The 20,048-nt window shown below is 40.6% G+C and overlaps 1 long non-coding RNA gene across 1 annotated transcript; it reads right to left on the minus strand.

Annotated features, from left to right (window-relative positions):
- Positions 1 to 1,409: 1,409 nt before the first annotated feature.
- On the minus strand, positions 1,410 to 16,810 carry LOC134297396 (uncharacterized). Its single transcript, XR_010004120.1, has 2 exons — positions 4,752 to 16,810; positions 1,410 to 1,971 (listed from the first exon to the last, which is right to left on the minus strand). It is a non-coding gene; the product is annotated as an uncharacterized LOC134297396 (long non-coding RNA).
- Between the last annotated feature and the right edge of the window lie 3,238 nt (positions 16,811 to 20,048).

The following is a 20,048-nucleotide window of genomic DNA, read 5'->3' on the forward strand; positions in this document are numbered from 1 at the left end:
GCTTTGGATATGGCTTCTGACTTACAAAACTTCCGATTTTCTTATGATTTCTGACATTTCCGAATTTTTGCACATGTCTACAATCTACTACAGTCATTAATATCAGTCAGTCCAAGTAAATTTGAATCCAGTAATTCTTGGCATAATTAGATGTCTACCACATATAATAAAAAGACCTCACTTGTCATCCATCAAGTGTTGGAAACCTTACCTCACAACCTCTGGGGATACCTGCCATAGATGTGGGCAAAACGTCAGGAGAAAAAACTTCTGGAACATGGCCACACAGCCTCACAGCAACTTCCAGCCATGAAAGCCTTCGACAATATGTTGAAAACCTCTTTAAATGTTTTAGAAAGCTTTTCAGTGTCATATACCATTGGCACCATTGGGACATATACCATCGGTACATCATTCTATAGGAATTATTTTTCAAATTATAACATAATGTGAGTTCCACTCCTTTTGTAGTGTAGCTCTTTTTGGTTATATTTATACCCACAAGGATATTGCTGTGTACTGTAGGCCAGCAACTTGTCATGCTCTGAAATAATGTTCCAGAAATAATTATCTTGATACACTTGAATGGCAATTAACTATTTTGGAGGAGAGCCTATAGCAGTTACTTTTTTGCAGCCACGTTCTCAGCTATTGGCCATTTGCAGACTTCAGCTTCTCTCCACATGGTCCACAGAGCCACTGGAGTCTTGTTCACATTTTCCTACTGTCCAGGTGATTGAACGTCAATGTGTTGGCAGAAATCAGATTTTTGTATCCCCACTGCTTTTTAGCAGAAAAGGTAAAACTTGTCTCTCCATCCAAAGCAATTCTGATCAAAGTAATTGTTTCTCAATATAGTAGCAGGGAAGAAACAGCAATTTTGGCTCCATTGGGATAGACTGAGGAGGGGGAAGAAATGATGTTCCCAGCCCAGCCATTCCTTGCAGTTGAGATCGTGGTTTTCTTGCTGCTTTTTGTGATGAGGAAATGAACATTTCTCCATGGGGAATGGAGTCAAGTGAAAGCCTAATTCTGATAAGACAGGACTTATCACCCTCCCCTTCATGATCTTGATCAAGACTACTGCTGAATAACAGTATTGATCAGGATAAATTGGACGGAGAAGACTAGGCAAAGCAATCTTCCCCTTCAGCAAACCTGAAGTGCCTTCACCACATTCATCCCCAGAATTGGTGGCAAAGTATATCAGAATAGGTATTGTCTCTATGTGCACGTGTGCATGTATGTGGTGGGCAGGGGATTAAATGTATGCCCTCGTTGAAGTTTTTGCTGACAACCAATGCATTCCTCCTGCCTGTCCCCAGTAGCTCTCCCATGGCCAACCCTATCATTAAGCAAAGTGGCTTCATTCATTAATTGATTTGAAGTGACACAAAAAGACTGCAAAATGTTGGTTATTTAATTTATTATGCTTAAATTGTACTGGGGAAAGAGAAGGTTCGAAAGCTTGTACTCTTTTCTGCATTAGGTTCCAAAGGTTTCCTTGACGTGCAGGATGCCATTTCAGATAGTAAAATTGTCCTTGTACAGCCACTAGGTAAGCCATGTACGTATGTGTGTGTATTTATAAAGGAGAGAGATAGAGAGAGGAACATATCCTCACACTTCTTCTTGTGTCCAAAGAAAACAGCAGAGGCCTTATTGCAAGAGTGAAATGTTGCAACTAAACAGAGATTCAGTTTGTTAAAATGTCATTTATAATTAGCAAGTAATCACTCCAACATTTGTAAGTGACATTTTTACACATTTGAAAAACACTGGCACAAAGCCCTCCATTATTTATCAATTTCTAGACTCACTGCCACTTCAGAGACCTTTACAGCTAGAGAGAAGGCAGGAGGCAGAACCCGCAACGAAATCCAGGATGACGACTGCACCGCAGTCTGGATGCCGCTTGATCATTAGCCAAAGCCTGCTTTCGGAGCGAGCGTCAAAGGCAGTACGTGGGCCCTGAAATAAGACAGGCAGAATGTTGTCTTCCCCATTCTGAGATGTGCAGCGACACACACAAGCTTCTGTTCCTTGTAATGCTGAAACCAGCAGCTGTTAACAAGGGAAGGGATTAAAAGCACCAACGGTGGAAAGGGGAAACCAAGCCCATGACCAGAATTTGCAAGGCTAGATTTTAGATTGGCCTTACATACTGGGCTATAAATACCCTCTCCTCAATCTCTCTTTTTTTGTGTGTTTTAAGTGGAGGTGAATATCTATCAAACGGGAACCAAGCAAATCTTATAGATTTGGAAGGAAGGAATCAATCATTTTAAGATGTAACGTCTGTAACCCAACCCTGACATTACAATGTCTGCCATCATGTAATGAATGCAGCTGATTTTGCTATGGGTATTAAAACCAGACACCCACATTTGTGGGTATTTGCAAATTTTATTATTCACCTATTTTATTAACATGTTCTCCCTAGGAATCTCTCGATCCTCCAGGCCAACTCTTTTGCTAGAGGTTTGCCATCAAGTTGCCATGCAGGACCTACAGATTCCTAGAAAGAGCATTTCTCTATCAATCTCTAGGTCCTCTATGGAAATTCTCCATCCAACATCCAGTTGAAGTTAACCATAGAGAAACCTTGTATTTACTGTATTAAAATTCGTTATCATTTTATTTTTAAAGTGTGCTATCGGTAGAAACCCAGCAAGGTATAGTGGTTTGTGTGCTTGACTACAGCACTCAAGATATTCTACCTAAACATTAGGAATACCTTCCTGACAATGGAATAAGCTTCCTCAGAATCTCCTTCTCTTGAGGTTTTTAAAGAGAGGCTGGGTGACCATCAATTGAGAGTACTTTGATTGGGTGTTCCTGCATGGCAAGAGGGCTGGACTGGATGGCCTTTGTGGTCTCTTCCAACTCTACAATGTGTGCAATTCTGCCACAAAAACCCTGTGATAGGTTCACTTTTAGATTGTCATAAATTGACTTGGGCACACAAAAATAACGAGTTTGGAACATTGGAAATGAGACCTCAAATGTGAAGGAGAAAAGATTGTCTTCCCAAAGAGTGGAGAATTAGTGAATTAAAGTTATTGCTAAATAGAGAGGCACCTATGGGAAAGGATAGAGGCAGGAGGCATAGGCCATAATTACCTGGGTAACTGCTTCTTAAAGTATGGGTCCTGATCCCAAATGGAATCCCATAAGAAAAAACAGGGGTCGCCAAATTTTTACACAAATCTATTAGCACCAATGTGCAGTGTTTACGGAAAATAGTCAGCTGTACTTAATAAAAAAAGAGAACCAACCTGTTTAGCAAGCCTTGCAAATGCTGATTTATTATCAGCAAATGTTTGATTTTTATACCCATTTTATCTAATCTAAATGTAAATCCATAATAAAAGCGAAAACCTGTATGTGTATGTTGCACAAATGTCTGCTCACACAGACAGCCTCCACAAACTGGCTATAGTTCCCAGGGTCAATCTAGCAAGTCACTCTTTTCCACTGACATTGTGGTCACAGCGAGCGCCATGAATATGCAGCCCAGCTCCTGCCCATGTCCTCCCCAACACTACGGCCCACCACCCAAGTAATGCTTTCGTTTGAGGACCATTTAATCCTAGATTTTGCTTTTTCTTCCACCACAGGCAGGCATCCCAGGGTTCGCCATTGCTGTGGAATTTGCATGGCCCCGCCCACTGCCCTTTCCTTTCCAATCTCTCTGCATAACAAACAGAGCAGAACTGAGCTCCAACTAAACTTACTGGAGGAGTTTAGGAACTGACTCCACATGGTGGAAGTTGTAGTTCACCCTGCATCAAGTCAGAGCACTGTCACTCCTACTGAGGAATATAGAGGAGTTGTAGTTCACCTATACCCAGAACACTATGAACCCAAATAATGATGGCTCTTGGCCAAACTTGCCATGCAGACCCAATATGCCCAGATTTGACTACTGGTGGGTTTTGAGGGAAACTGGACTGGAAGTTGAGGAGTAGTAGGTACTGGGATTTATAGTTCACCTGCAATGAATGAGCATCACACTTGGCACACAGAGCCCCCATAACCAATACAACATATTGGACAAGTTTGGGAAAAAGGGAGTTATAGTTCACCTGCAGCCAGATAAACATGACCTACTGAACATACTGCAGGTATTTGTGGGAAGGGGCCTTGATTTTGGGAGTTTAGTTCACCTCCATCCAAAGACCACTGAATATAGCCAATGACAATTCTAGACCAAACTTGGCACACAGACTGAATATTACCTGCTGGGGATACTGATAGATATTTCGGGGCAATTGCCCCGGGAATCTGGAAGTTGCAGTAGTTCACCCCCATCCAGAGAGTACTGCAGCACACCTGGTACACAGGCCCAAAATGGCCAACTTATAATACTGGCAGGGTTTGGGGAGGATTCAGCCACAATTCTGGGAATTGCAGTTCACCCACTCCAAACAGAAAACATAACACTAAAAGACGAATAATACCGGCATCGCCGGGTCCACAAGCTAGTATGTCTATATACCTGGGATCATGTGAAAGTGTATCATGTGGAAATTGGTTGCAAGTGGGAAAAAGTTTAAGAAGCCCTGATCTAGGTGATATACATTACTGTAACAAGAAATTGCATGGTAGTGAATATTCCTCTCAATATTTTTCAAGGAGACATTTAGGGTCTTCTTTTGCAATGGTTTCCCCAATGGTCGTCAGCTGACACCAGGAACATTTCCATTTATCTGACCCAAACAGCCCCCAACTGGAAGGGGGATTTGTACCAAGGAGAAGGATCCATCGCCAGATAGATGTCCATTGCTCTCCCAGATTTCCACATAATTGCAGTGGCAGAACTTTATTATTTAGCAGAGATAAGTAGGACCTATATCTTTGCCTGTGATTGCCATCATTTCTGGCGTGTTCAAAGATGTAGCTACAGGCTGTCCAGTTCGAATGATTCAGCAATCCTCACCTGAAGCTCTAAAAAAGTAAGAGAGAAGTATTTTTACAATTATATTATATAGAAAAGGTATATTTTTCAAAAGACACAAAATGGTACCAGACGTGAAAAAGAGGAACTGTGTCATGGGTCAATGATGATGTCATGGCCACTAGCCAACAGGGGCCTATGACATTTGTGTAATGACATTTCACACAGCTGCAAAGGAAGGCTTTGCCTACAGGCCTAAGGGAGAAGAGCACAGGTTTTCATTAATCTACTAGAAATCATCTAAATTGTTCTTGGCTGTTGCTTATTCCTTAAAATAAAAACCCCTTGCCTTGAAAGGATTTAAAATTAATTAATACTTTTATTTATTTATTTATTTATTATTAAACCACTTCTATCTTGCCCTTTATGACCAATTCTCAGATCAGCATACAATTAAAACAGAAATATTTTTAACAAGATGAAAACATCTAGCAATAGTTGAAAACATTTTAAAAAGCAACAACCAAAAACGTTCCTGAAAGAATTTAAAACCGTATGCATGTATACCTTTGAAATAAAATTGTATTAAAATCTTTAACAAGAAAGTCTTTATTTGACGTGGCACTGGAAAGAAAGCAAAGCAGGCAGCAGTTGGACCTCCAAGGTTGTACAAGTGTATAGTTGTGGTACCACAGCTAAGAAGGCCCTCTCCCAAATCTCAAACCATTTAGGGGGGGGGGGGTGAATCATAGAGTTGGAAGGGGTCTCATGGGTCATAGAGTCCAACTTCCTGTTCAGTGAAGGCTCTCCAGCTAAAACATGAACTTGAATTTAAAGTGGAAGTCAATACAGCTCCTTTAAAATGGTATTATATGCTGGTATGGGTGTTTTAGTTTTTAGGCTTGTTCCTGGAGTTATTTGGGGTGCTGATACAGAAAATTAGATTGGATAGACTGTATCATTTTCTTAGATATGGCTACGATGATTTTCTATACCCAGAAACAGATCTAGCATTTGAGGCAACAAATGCTAGATGTTGGACAGTGTAATCTGAAAGCCCATGTGGTACTGGCTGTGATAGTCAAACTGGAATCATGGTTTTTTAATGGTATGGTGTGAAAGGAAATTATGTTTTTCTACCAGGTTCTGGATCTCGGAACTTGAGGCTTTAGTAAAAACACCCAGTTAACAAGCCTGGCATCAGTGTTCCATCTTTCAAAGGGTTCAGAATGGTCTTGATCAGTGGTTTTCAACCTGTGGGTCCCCAGGTGTTTTGGCCTACAACTCCCAGAAATTCCAGTCAATTTACCAGCTGTTAGGATTTCTGGGAGTTGAAGGCCAAACATCTGGGGATCCACAGGTTGAGAACCACTGGTCTTGATGCACGTCCTTTATGAGATTTTTGTGAACAGCACTACTGTGTGGATTGCCCCAGTGCAATACTTGGACGGAGTCCTTTACCTCACAAAGTCCCTTACATGACAAATGGGCAAACCTCGGCCCTCCAGGTGTTTTGGACTTCAACTCTCACAATTCCTAATATCCAGCAGGCTGTTAGGAATTGAAGTCCAAAACACCTGGAGGGCTGAAGTTTGCCCATGCCTGACCTGATAGTTTGGTAACATGTTTCAGTGGGAATTTGCTGGAGCTAGACAGTTGGCTCTTAATACAAGGTAGGAGGGAAGAAGAAAATCCTTTAAAGAACAATGCACGGTAGCTTTTGTCAGCGCTTAAGAGATGTTACTAGAAAAAACTGGGAGGCTGAGCTTAGGATCAGAAAGCTGACAATATTTTTGGTCGCCAGGTGCCTTTCTCTGGAGAACTGCAGCCATGATAACAGATTTTGACTGTGTGATGGCATTACTTACTCCACAACCTGTATATTGGTTTAAATAAACTCATGCTGTAACATGATGAGGATAAAGCTATAAATGGCTGCTAGTCCTGATGACTCGATATTCTTTTGACTGTGCTTCTGTGTATATCAGTTTTTTGGGAAACACAAGTGTGTGTGGGGGGGTGTGTGTGTATTTTTACACTTCTGGCACGCTGACATAGGCATCTGTCTGGGAACAGAATCTGTAGAGAAATATAGCTAAACAAGCCTTTGATCTGATCAGGTGGGGCTCTTCTTAATTCTCTTAGGACATTCTTTTAAAGGACTGAAACTTTGGCTCTCACAGATGAAAGAAATGAAATGAACACAACAGTGTGTTTACCAGGTAGCATTTGTTCAAGGGATGTTGCTGTCATGTGCCTTGTAACTAAAGCCTGAGCCTCTAAGATAATCACTCAGGCATCACTGAGCATAGAAGAATCAAATATCTACACTAAGAAATGTGGTCATATGTCCTGGGGGATTCTGAGAGCTTTAGTTCTTGAGAAATTCAATGTTCGCTGCCTAAGACAGGGACAGTTAGCTTCAAAGAAGGCAGAAGCAGCCAGAATCCCAAGGGAAGTTACTCTTCTGTTGCTAATAGAGATGAAATTTTATTAACCATATTTTGCTGCCCTTAGTCCCACATCCCCACAAGACCAAGAAGGTCTCTGCCTACATTTGAGATCCCTCCAGATCATTGTAACTAACAACAGAGGTGACTCCAGTTGTAAGCATGGGATTCGAACAAATTGTCCCTTTTCTTCTCTTGTATGATTTGAAAGCTTACAAGATGTATTTTCTTCATTTTGGTTGGCCAATAAAGATATCACTCTTTTGTGGATTTTGGAATTTGTTGTAGTTTCTTGCGTGGTCAACAGCCACCCATAAATATGTTTCCTTGGTTCAAAAAAGTCACTTTTTCTTGGTCCAGGAGATACGTAAATACCTATCTGGGCCATTAATCACAACACATGTGGCTAGAAACTGTGCCAAGACTGTTACGCTGAAAATATGTTGCTGTTTTTGGCCTCAGCAGTCAATTTTGTCTCCTCTACATAAAGAAGATATACAATGCTGGCTACTTGGGTTTATGGAATAACCATCAAGCTATTTGATTTGTTTTAAGTGTTTCAGCAAACATTCAGTATCTGGGGGCATTTCATTGCTACATATCACTTCGTTCTGATGCTATATATTACCCCATTTCCATGGTTACAATGTAGAGAATTGCTATGAAACATCTCACAGATTTTAATGAAGAGGTAGCCGCATTTCATTAGTTGGTATAAAGACCTTTCCTGCACAATACAACTTACAATTACCTTATAAAGTTCATTAAGCCTCTTTCTAAAATAAAATCACTGGCAGCTGGAATATATTTGCTTGCCTTCATGAACTCCGTTCAGATAAATATCTTCATTTTCTTGAAAAAGAAATGTAATGGCAGATGTCTATATAATTGTGTTTTATTTTCAGTATATTTTGTGCATCCAGATCTTGGTCCCGATATTAAGACAGGTTGCATTGCAAATAAAAAAAATGTCCATATATTTCCCTAGCACTTCATTGAAGGAAATAATAGGCAATTAAATAGGACAGGTATATACTGCAGGTAGGAATGTTTCTCCTATACTTGCTTAGTTGACCCATAAAACATGGACTTTAGCACACCTTCCATAAAACATGGATTATCATCTTAGTTTGCAAACTACTTATTCTTGCCCACAAGGTACATGCTATGGGCTACAGGATATGGTTCCTTCTGAACCTGTCAAGAGCTCAAAATTTTAGAAATGAAATTTTCCCAGTGCTTTGGAAAGTGATAGAATCTGAACAGATTTATGTCATTATATCATGTAATCTATTGCTTGTCATATCCTGTGCCCTAATGGATCATGCAAGGGCACAGCTTCCATGTCCTTTTCTTCTTTTTTGTTGTTCTGAGAATAGTCCCTCCCTATATACTCAAAAAGCTTCCAAATACTCACAATTCACAAACCTGGGTGTAGAAGGTGTAGATTGAGAGGTATTGGCCTTCCCAAGGTCACATAGAGATAACGCTTCTGTAACATGGTCATACATCCTGGAAAACTCACAGCAACCCAGTCATTCCAGCCATGAAAGCCTTCGACAACTAAGAGATAAATGCCTCACCAATCAGACTTCGAAATGGCATATGTGATTGGTGAGGCATTTATCTCTTAGTAAAATTTGATATAAAACAAGTAAATTGTAGGAAGTATGTATTTCCCTTAACATCTACCTTGACCCTTAGTGCCAGCCTCAATCAGCTCAGTGTAAGTGCAAAACTGTCATTGCAACATGGCATTAACTCATACTTTAAGGGCCAGATCTTACAGGTTGAATTTCAGGCACCTGTTTGATCAAAAATGCTATTGAAATCAGTGATGATTAATGTATTTAAAATAAGATTTGATTTGATGACTCATTCAAATTAATATAAAATGTAAATGGAACAAAATTAAAACAAGAAACAAGAAAAAGATGAATTAAAAACACAATTAATCCCATTTTGATGACACAACTTAGCTTTAATATGTAAATATGCATAACAATTAGAAAAATTAGCCACCTGCCAGTGATATAAAGAAGATTGTGCGTCACTAGCCTGTCATCGTCCTGGTGCACTAACCAGAACGGGATAAATAAAATAATATTTGGATATGCCCACAATTAACACTCTACCTGTGAAAAGGACATAACTTCCACCCAAAGTGGCTCCCTCATCAGTAACCTCAACCAAATGCAGCTTTAGCTCTTCCAGGATCTTTTTGACTTCATTACATTGTGAGCGTATTTGAGTGAGGAATGTGATGTCTCCTTGGATCACCACCAGATCCTTCACCAACAGTGAATAAGGCAAGTCCTTGTCTGCAACCAACTCAGTGACTTGCAGCCTTAGCTTTGATGCAGGATGCTTGTGTAGACACCAGACTTCATCCCATTTGAGGGAGAGAGCAGGTGAAAGCAGGGGCATCTTCTTATCGTGGCATTCCGTACCTATTCATGTTGTTTAAAAGTGGAGAATTTAATCTACCTTATCATCCACTTCATCTGCCATCATGAGCAGAATGATGATCTCCATCCATATCGATTTCATTTTCTTTCTTTCTTTTTAAAAAATAAGGGTAACTATGCAGTAACAAAAGTGCAAAATTTTGGGATTTTGGGAAATATTCTATATTGCAAAATTTCAGCAATTTATCATATAGATATTTTAAAAATTACCATTGAAATGTCTGTTCTTGTGGGGTAATGACGGCAAGAGTAGACTTGAGGAAAACTTAAGAATGCTCATAAGTAAAAGTCATAAAGTGCTAATTACATGAAGAAATACAACAATGACCATCACACATTACATTTTGTGTCTTTTTCCACTTCTAAGTACCTAGTCTTGCATTGTGTGATAGCATTTGTGACACTCTGATTTTAAAGTGTGTAGAAACAGGAGGAAGCCTGCTTATGATGAGGTCCATCATATTGCTGGTGTGCCTTGACCAGAGCCAAGGGAAAGGGACTCCAGAGAGCTCCTCACTCCCAAAAATAGTAACAGGAATCATGGTGTGGAGGCATGCCTTCAGAGGGAAAAAGATCTTAGGTCATTAATGAATGAAGTCTGTTTCTCAGATTAACAAACATAACCTTTCTATTTATGTAATTCTGAAATGTAACACAGATAATGTGGAGTCTACATAGTAAAACAAATGTTTTAGATTTTGTGGTTTTATCTCCTTTGTATTAAATATATTTCTGAACACACTTTTGACAAACACTTGAATGTTTCTTCTTGCATCTTTGGAACATTCTGCAAGTAAGAGGATTTACATATACATATAGGCTTTACAACGGCTCAGAAATCCACAGTTCAGATGCTTTCTCTAAATTCATTTCTTGATGGCTGGAAGTAAGCAAGAAGGATTTCTGAAAGAAAAAAATAGTAATCTTTTTTGTTATACTATACTTCTCAGAATTTGGTGGGGGGGGGAGTCATAAAGGTTAAAACTATGTGATCTAACTTTGCCATGTGCCAGCAACAATTTCTGAATTGTTAAAAACTCAGGTATAATAATAAAAATACATCACACAATCCTAGACACTTGGGAAGTGTTTGACTTGTGATTTTGTTATACGAAATCCAGCATATCTATCTTGTTTGCTGTGTCATACAACAACAACAACAACAACTTAAGTTTTATATCCTGTCTCCATCTCCCTGAAGGGACTTGGGGCAGTTTACATGGGGAACAAGCCCAATCCAACAAGATTAAAACCAACCATAGATTAAAACATAACTCAATAAAATCAACAACATTACAAAAGACAATAAAACAGCATCATCAACAACCAAAAATCTGTCCCGTAATGAGTACTGAAATTTGGGGGGAAGGGACTTGTGTAGTATACTTCCAGAATAGGACTGGAGGACAAAATGAAGGAGAATAATAAATTAGAACTGAAGGAGCAATGTCATTTAGTGCTAAAGCTATAGGACGAAGGACAGAGATAAAGTGCGAGGACTGATGGTAGTTATAGTGGGCGCAGGATTTCCTGTGAACTGTTTAATCGAAAGCACAACAGAACATCCACATTTTTAGATCTTTGTGGAATGTGGACAAGGTGGGTACCAGTCTAATCTCCCTGGGGAAAGAGTTCCAGAGCGCGGGGGGGGGGCACCACAGAGAAGGCTTGAGACGGTGGTGGGAGCAAGAGAAGGGCCTCCTCCACAGATCTTAGAGCTCACGCAGGTTCATAGAAGAAGATGCAATCACGAAGATAGGCAGGTCCCAAACCATTTAGGGCTTTGTAGATGATAACCTACACCTTGAATTGGGCCCGGAAACTTATTGGCAGCCAGTGGAGCTATTTAAACAGGGGGTTGACCGTTCCCTGTAATGCGCTCCAATTAATAACCTGGTCACCAATCTTTGTATCAACTGCAATTTCTGAGCCATCTTCAGAGTCAGTACCAAATAGAGCGCATTGCAGTAGTCCAATCTAGAGGTAACTAAGGCGCGGACCACCATGGCCAAGTCAGATGATGATGATGATGATGATGATGATGATGATGATGATGATGATAGCACTTTATTTATATTCCGCCCTGACTCCCCAAGGGGAGTCAGGGTGGATCACAGTACACATATATGGCAAACATTCAATGCCCTTTGGACAGGACAGAACAGAACAGAACAGAACAGAAAAGATAGAAAGGAGATATGTTGTGTTTGAAGTCCAGCTTCGGTGCCTTGGAGATCGTGTTCGGAAGTTGTGCCTTGCAGGTTGTGCTCAGATTCAGCCACAGAGGGGTGCTGTTGTTCCATTCTCTATGACAAAAAGCCATCAGGACTTCCTCCTTCTTTTTGGTCACTGGCAATTTATGGTGTCGTAAAATACGCCCCCCGCTAAATTAACGGTATCTAATTTCTCTATTTACAGCTCAGCTGTTTTCAAACTGCTCAGGTAAACAGTGAGCAGGGCTTAACAGTCGGGTGCTCACCCCGTCCGGGCTTTCGGTTGGTAGATCTTATTACTGCTGGTGATTTACAAGCTGTGCTACAGCCCAGGTTTTATTTTCTAACAGCAGAGATCAAAGCTTCAGTGAAGATGTGTATATCTTATGCAACTAATAATATTTTGTAGGGTGGTTTTCTCAAAAGAATATATTTCTGCATTCCCAGAAAGGTATTATTGATCTCAATTTAAGCATAATGTATCCATGCTTCCTCTCATTTAGAGTTTGGGGAAAAATGGACTGCAGTTCCCAGAATTCCCAAGGCATTACATTTCCAAGCTATGGTGCATAATTCTATGCCCTTGAAAGAAACAGTAAAGTTCATCAGTTTAAATTCTATTATTTAAGCATGTGTGGACTCTTTAACTTTTTATCAACAAAACTGACAAAGGGCAACACATAATAGCCAGAGATTCTACATCAGTGAGATCCCAGGGATGTGGGAGGCAATTGATTGGAAGCCCAAAATTGCATTGCTTTCTTAAGCTATAATCAAGAATTTTTGGTTATCTTGTTTTCTTCCCAGAAACCTGTGTTAAGAGAACATCTGTAGTATAAATATGGTGTTTGAGTTTTTAAATGATAGCAATTTTTCACTAGTCCAAAGAATGCTGGCTGGTCAGGCTTCATCTTTGACACAGTCATTCAAAAGCTACAGATCTGATGAAGTGTCTGTTTTAACTGAGAATCAATCTTTTTGTCAGCTGGAACCTCCTCCTCCTTTCTACTTCTATCTGCCGCAATTTCCAAATAGATGTTTTTCATCCTTATAAATGAAGGAAAACTGTCATAAACATTTTAAACAACCTATAAAAAAGACTACAGTATCTGAAGATATGAGATTTTAGCATGAGGTTCAAATAATAAATATTGCCTAGAATTATGGCTTAATCTGAATGAGAATAAACTCATTGACTCCATAGTTAAATGTAAGATAAAACACAGGTAAATTCTATTGCTTTATTAGGTCTTCTCTAGTTAGAACTGACAAAAGGATTTAGACCAATATTCAGCATGTATCTACAGAATTGCTATCTTATATTACTTCCAGAAAGGATTAAAGTAATACAGAGATAGGTGCACCAGAGATAAGTAAATGGGAATCTTCAAGTTCAGACACAGTGTATGGAAATCGGAGGTTGGAAACATTTTCTTCTGAACTGACAACCAGAATCCCTTAGCCAGCATGGACAGTGTTTATACTGTTATGGGGATTCTGAAAGATGTAGTCCAAGGAAATAAATTTCCCAAGCTCTGTTAGTGACAATGGGGAATAGGCCTTCTTCTTTCACCCTGCTCAGGGGATGGCATAACATGTTGTGTTGACAAGCATACATCAAGGGATTTTGTAAAAACATTCTCATGAGAACAGAGTGGGAGTAATTTTCATGGTAAATCTAAAGCATTAAGGTGCGTTGAATGAGATTTTCCTGCTTCTTGCAGGGGGTTGGACTGGATGGCACACGAGGTCTCTTCCAACTCTACGAGTAAAGTTTCTCAAAGAAAGGTCTTGTCAGGCTGACTTTGTCTTTTAAAAAATAAACAAAAAAAGCTACTCATTTGATATATCAAGGGAATGCTGTAGTAGCAATTTATCTTGGATTTTAGTGAGTCTTATAAGTCTATAATATTGTTGTTAACAAGCTGGTAAAATGTAAATTATATTGTGCTGTTAGGCAGATGTGTACCTGGCTGGTAGACTGTACCCAGAACTTCATCTGAAACAATATTCTAGTTTTAAACACCATAGTTTAGGGAAAAAACATCAATAGACTGGAATGGGCAGCAAAGACCATAAGGAAGAAGTAGGCCATGTTTTACAAGAGAAAACTGAAGTTGCTGGGATGTCTAGCTTAAAGACTGTTAATTTTACTTGCCATCAAGTCATTTCCAACTTATGGGGTTTTCTGAAAGTGTATGGGTCAACCAAGATCACCCAAGTTGACCCATAAAGTCTATACAGCTTGGGCACAGGTATTTGAAAAACCATATATCTCTATATGAGCATGTAAGGGCGCTTCCAGATATAACTTAAACTGGCACCAAAGTGGGTTTAAAAAGCCTGCTTCGGTGCAAGTTTAAGTTCACACACACACCCAAAACCTGGGCTTTTCAGGGGGGGGGGGGTCTAGATACCATCTCAGTAACTACTGGGATGGCATCCAGCCATCCTGAAATCTCAGAAAACAAGCCTTACAATTTAAAAAAACATACTGGGCTGCCATTACGGTGATCCTTCCATTTTCCTGGTATGTAGAAATGATGCACCAGGAGACCGGGGGGGGGGGTTCATTCCTCCCCCCTCTCCTGGCACTGTAATGGTGGCCCGGCCCATTTTTTTTTAAAAAAAAGTTTTAAGGTTTGTTTTGGAGGTTTGGAGGGAGAGGGTGGGTGTCTTTTCGGAAACTGAGATGGCTGAGTGGATTGGGTCTCAGGATCGCATAATGCAGTCCCTAGGCCCAATCCACATAGGAGCCTCATCTGGTAAGACCCGGGTCTTACCTAAGATCTTACCAAGTGTCTAATTAATTCAGAACAAAACAGGGAAAACCTACTTTGTTCTGAAATAATTTGCTTTTACCTGAAGTGTCGTTTGGACACCTCAGGTAAAAGTGTGACAGATCCCGCATTTTTGGGCATGTCTGGAAGGGCCCCAAGAACACCAAGATAATCTGTAGAAGGCCTTCTCTCTGTCACCCCACCCCCACAGGTGTATTTGGTGAGAACATGGGAGAGGGCCTATTCGGTGACTTCTCCCAGACTCTGGAACTTCCTTCCCTAGAAAGATGGCCCCATCCCTGTTTGCCTTTTGCAGGCAAATGAAAATATACCTCTGCCATCAAGTGTTTATGGAATGATGAGAGACAGATTGCTGCAGATGATGTGTGTGGGAATTTGCGAGGCTGTGTAGTTTTTAAGTGTAGCTTTAAATATATTCTAATATTTTTAGGTTCAGGACATGAGATATTTCTTTTTTAATTTTTATATTCATATTTAATGCAATTTTAATGTTTTAATTGTTTCCTGTCATATTTGCTGTGAGCTGCCTTGAGTCCCTGAAATGGGAGAAAGGCAGAATAAAAATAAAGTAAATACATACATTCATTAAATAGCTCAAATAATATTTTCCCCCAGCTCATTTACAATGAGATACCACTTATTAGATGATTTTAAGACTGGAGGAACCTTTAACAGGGATGCTGTAGCAGTAGTTTTCCTACATTGATGAAGGATTAGAAAACTCATATGATTCCAAGATCTTAGGGAATACGGCTGTAGTAAATGTTGGTACCTATAGCTGTGCATCCCAGTTGGGGATAAATAAGCTCCCACCTGCATCCATGGCAGAAAGCTGGCAAGGGAGAAGACTATCCACCTTGGTCTGTCAGTCATCATGCTGCAAACCAATGGAGAACAGCATCTGATCCTGAGAGAAGCCGTATAAGGACATGCCCTAGGTCAAATACAGCACTGAATAATTAAAGAGTACATTTGCAGCACTTGCTGACAGCCACTGCCTCTCAGCCTGACAGTCTTTTCTATCTTCCCACTTTACCAAGAATGTTACCTCGGGGCATTTTCACATGATACTAAGACAGTGTTTGCATTTCTGCATTGTAGAATGTAGTTGTTAAGCCTAGATCAGCTAGAATATACACATGGATGCTATTGTGTGTGTGTTTTCTATCTTTCTCTCTGTGCGTGTATATTTAAAAGATTTTTTTCACTTTTTGGTCTGCACTAACATTCACACGTGCACATGAATAGTGGGGTTGGGAGGAATTCATGCAATGCTTAAATAGTGTCATGTCCCTCCAAGAATTTTGTGTTGAGTTTCTTATGCTAGCAACACAGCTCTAATATGACATTTCCAATATTTTACCACAAGTTCTTGTTTATAACCCACCACAATTGAGAAAAGGTACTTTCTGACTTTAGCTGCCAGAGTCACTGAGCACAGCCTACGGATACATTTCTTCTCCAATGTCGCAATGATGAGCACTTTCAGCCATTTTCTTCAACCACACAATTTTCAAAGGCTATATGCAATTTGGGACTTTTGTACAAAATTAGCATGTGTTTGTTTTATGCAGAAAACATCTGCTGAACAGGAGACAACATTTTATGCTTGGTAAGTAATATTTCAATACAGAAATATTAATTTCTGCATAGAAATGCAATTTCCTCTTCAGAAATGATGTTTTCTATAAAAATCATTTATGTGTAATTTTTCCATAGAATAAATTCCCAGTTATACTATTACTGTATCTATGTGTAACATGCTTTTTTAAAAAAAGCCCTAAATGTCTCAGGTCCAGACTATTTGATGAACCGCATCTCCCACTATATACCAACTTGGACACTGCTGTCATCGGAGGAGGCCCTGCTCTCGGTCCCACCCCCGTCTCAAGCGTTGGAAGGAGAAGGGGCCTTCTCTGTGGCCACCCCCTCCCACCTCTGGAACACCCTTCCTAAGAAGTTAAAGATGGCCCCCTTCTCCCCCCCCCCCACCTTCCCCCCCCCCACCTTCAAGAAACAGCTTAAGATGTACCCTTGCTCACTGGCTTTGACAAGGAGGAGGAATAGGGAAACTACAACTAGTACAACGATCGGCAGCCAGGTTTCTAACTGGGGCAGATTACAGGGCGCGCTCAACGCCGCTGTTTAAAGAGCTCCACTGGCTGCCATTTATTTTCCGAGCCCAATTCAAGGTGCAGGTTATCACCTACAAAGCCCTAAACGGTTTGGGACCCACCTACCTTCGAGACCGCATTTCCCCCTATGAACCCGCACGACCTCTTCGCTCGTCGGGGGAGGCCCTCCTCTCGCTTCCACCAACTTCGCAGTTGCGGTTGGTGGGGGCGAGGGAGAGGGCCTTCTCCGCCGTGGCCCCCCGGCTGTGGAATTCGCTCCCCAGGGAGATTAGGCAGGCCCCTACCCTACTTTCTTTCAGGAAGAGCCTGAAAACTTGGCTATTCCAGAAGGCCTTCGTTGACTGATCCTTGTGGGATCATGTTATTTACCTATTAAGCAGTAGACCCTCTGGATTGTTTTTAGGATTCATTCAGCACTTTAAGTATTACACCTGCTGTATAATTATCCCTCCCTGATAACTTGATATTGCTTTGCACCTTGGCCTGGATCTTTTGACCCAAATCGGGATTTTAATATTATTGTCTATATTGACTTTTATGACTGTTTTTAATCATGTTGAAGTTTTACTGCTCAGTTTAATGTTTTATCTGATTTGTGCTGTCGTGTCTGGGCATGGCCCCATGTAAGCCGCCCCGAGTCCCTCCGGGGAGATGGGGCTGGATATAAGAATAAAATTATTATTATATTATTATTATTAAGGAAAACTGCCATTTCTAGATGTTCTGGTCATCCGCAAACCCAATCAACAATTGGGCCACACAGTTTACAGAAAACCTACACACACAGATAGGTACCTTCATAAAAACTCCAACCATCACCCAAGTCAAAAAAGGAGCACAATCAAAGCCCTGACAGACCGTGCACAAAGAATCTGCGAACCTCACCTCCTCCAAGGTGAACTCAACCACCTAAATTGGGCTCTACAGGCCAATGGATATTCCACCACAGACATCGGAAGAGCTGTAAGGCCAAGAACAAGCCATGAGAGTCAAGCCAAAGATCCACCCAGAGGAAAGGTGTTCTTACCATACATCAAGGGAACCACTGACCGCATAGGCAAACTGATGAAGAAGCACAATCTACAAACTATCTAGAGACCCACAAAGAAAATCCAACAAATACTATGGTCAGCGAAGGACAAGAGGGATCCTCTCTCCTCTGCAGGAGTCTACCGGATACCATGCAGCTGTGGACAAGTATACATAGGGACCACCAAACGCAGCACCCAAACAAGAGTCAAAGAACATGAAAGGCACTGCAGACTAATTCAACCAGAGAAATCAGCCATAGCAGAGCACTTGATGAACCAGCCTGGACACAGGATATTATTTGAGAACAGAGAAATGCTGGATCACTCCAACAACTATCATGTCAGACTACACAGAGAAGCCATTGAAATCCACAAGCATGTGGACAACTTCAACAGAAAGGAAGAGACCATGAAAATGAACAAAATCTGGCTACCAGTATTAAAAAAACTCTAAAATCAAAACAGTAGATGGGAACCAACACTCTGAGGACAGAGGACAGCTAATGACTGAACAAAGGATGCCCCCAGGCAAGAGACAAAACCTTTCCAATGCTAATTAGGGTGATTAACTGAAACATTAATGCTGGCTTCCCAGTGACAAAGGACTCTTGCCACACCCTGGACTCTACACAGATATATATTCTTTCCTCTCCTTTCCTTAGTTTATCCATACCTCACAACCTCTGAGGATGGCTGCCATAGATGTGGGCGAAACATCAGGAGAGAATACTTCTGGAACATGGCCATACAGCCTGAAAGACATACAACAACCCTGTGATTCTGGCCATGAAAGCCTTCGACAACACACTGTGCTCCTGATTCTTTGTTGATCTTACCAGCACCTGTTACCTGTGATGACTGTTTTGTCCTGCCTAAAGGTAGGGTCAAGCCTGCGTCCTAAGGTCAAAATGACTCAAATAGTTTACTTCTTATAAAAACAAAATAAAGTTTAATAGGATATTTAAATTCACAACAGCTCAGGTTGAATTATTATAGAAGAGGTGCATCTCCACCCTGATAGTCTTAAAAACATATTATCTCTTACTTTTTTATTCGGTATCAACAGCATTCACACATGCATATCAGTTGCAGGGAGGGTGAAAACTCTTACGGGCTTAAGCCATTTTCTTATCCAAGTTTCTCCGAGAAGATGAGAGAGGAGGAAAGGTTTATCGTCCTAGCTTTTTGATCCTCATAAAATTCTATTTTAGGATCGATGTGTTTGAGACTTCAAGAGACTGATAATGATCAGATATATATCCAGGGTAACCATGTTGGCTATGCTGCACACACACATACACAAAACCCACACTGTGTGATATCTTTCTTAAACAACATAATTTTAAAGTCATTTTAGCGGAATGTTTATGATAATATAGGGGCACATGCTTCTTCATAATTTAAGATGATTGTAGAGGGGGGTTTCAAGTAAGTAAAGCCACATCACTTGCTGGCCATGCAATGTTTGGGACACAAGGACAAAACAGTACTATTTTCTTCCATGGTAGGAAATAAAGGCAATACAGGGTCACAGTGGCCCAACAGATTAAACCATTGAATCTGCTGAGTTGGGGTGAGCTCCCACTGTTAGCGCTAGCTCCTGCCAACCTAGCAGTTTGAAAACATGCAAATGTGAGTAGATCAGTAGGTATCACTTCGGCAGGAAGGTAATAAAGGCGCCCAGGCAGCCATGCCGGCAACATGACCAGGAGGTGTCTACGGACAACAGGCTCCTCGGCTTGGAAATGGAACAAGAGCACCTCCCCAAGGCCAGAGTTGAGCACCAGCTCCAGTAAGCCAGAGATAAAAGGGGAAGCTATTACCTTTGTTCTGTGTATTTATATGTCATTGTTATTCCACTGTATTAAAGGCACTGAATGTTTGCCTATCTATGTATGTTGTAATCCGCTTTGAGTCCACTCGGGGAGATAGAGTGGAATATAAATAGTTATTATTATTATTATTCCTTTGAAATCTAGTGTGCAAAGCTCCAAGCCTCTGAGTGCCTTAAAAACATCATGTACTGACTCATCTGGAGACAGATTTATGT

Source organism: Anolis carolinensis, chromosome 3, assembly GCF_035594765.1.
Source record: "Anolis carolinensis isolate JA03-04 chromosome 3, rAnoCar3.1.pri, whole genome shotgun sequence".
NCBI classification, from domain to species: domain Eukaryota; kingdom Metazoa; phylum Chordata; class Lepidosauria; order Squamata; family Dactyloidae; genus Anolis; species Anolis carolinensis.